The sequence below is a fragment of the Tupaia chinensis genome, unplaced genomic scaffold (assembly GCF_000334495.1).
Source record: "Tupaia chinensis unplaced genomic scaffold, TupChi_1.0 Scaffold138910_1, whole genome shotgun sequence".
NCBI lineage: Eukaryota > Metazoa > Chordata > Mammalia > Scandentia > Tupaiidae > Tupaia > Tupaia belangeri.
Genome location: NW_006198801.1, coordinates 178,293 through 179,077, shown reverse-complemented (window position 1 = coordinate 179,077; position 785 = coordinate 178,293).

Here is a 785-nt window from a genome sequence, read left to right as displayed (position 1 = left end):
ATTGCAGCAAGTACATGGGAAATAACATGTTTGCCGGCCTCACCAGTTTGTGCCATGGCAAAAAAGAAACTGCTAAAGGTATTAACAGAAATGTGAACATAAAACAAAATTATGGGTAGATAAAAAATATAAAAGTTTATCTGGAGGAAGATGGTTATCAATAGTTCCAGGAAGAGAAGCACATGGAATAGGCCAGAAATCTGTTGGAATAGCCAATTAACTTGGTCTTTAGTATATGGCTGGATGATTGTATCAGAATCTTTGCCATATGTCCAGGCCGACCACAATTGAAGCAATTGCCTCCATTATTACAGTTAAGAAATTGGCAAACTGTTTATCCTTTAAGAGCAGTGGCCAGAGCCAATCCCCGTTGGTATGCTGACCCAATATCAGAACATAGGTGACTATATCCTGATAAATCTGTCTTTTTTCTATATGGCCGGGTTGCTGCTTGACAAGCAGCATCAGCATTTTCATACGCCAATTGTTCAACAAAATTGGTACCTGCATCAGCACTGACAAATATTTCCCCTGCTGCAGTAATTAACCAATGAACAAACTTAGAAAAAAGCTTGTCAGGTCCTTGTTTTATTGTTGTAAGGGAGGTACTTAAGTTTCCCTTAGTAGGAAGTTTTCTCCAAACTCTCATGGCTGCCTATTAATTTGAGCAAATAGTCCTGAATCATATTGCATTTGAGTGTTACTAGTTGTATAATTGCCTTCTCCCAATAACATACCTGCTGTCCAGCCATTGTTGGCCTGGGCATTACTGCGTGTGGTTTCCC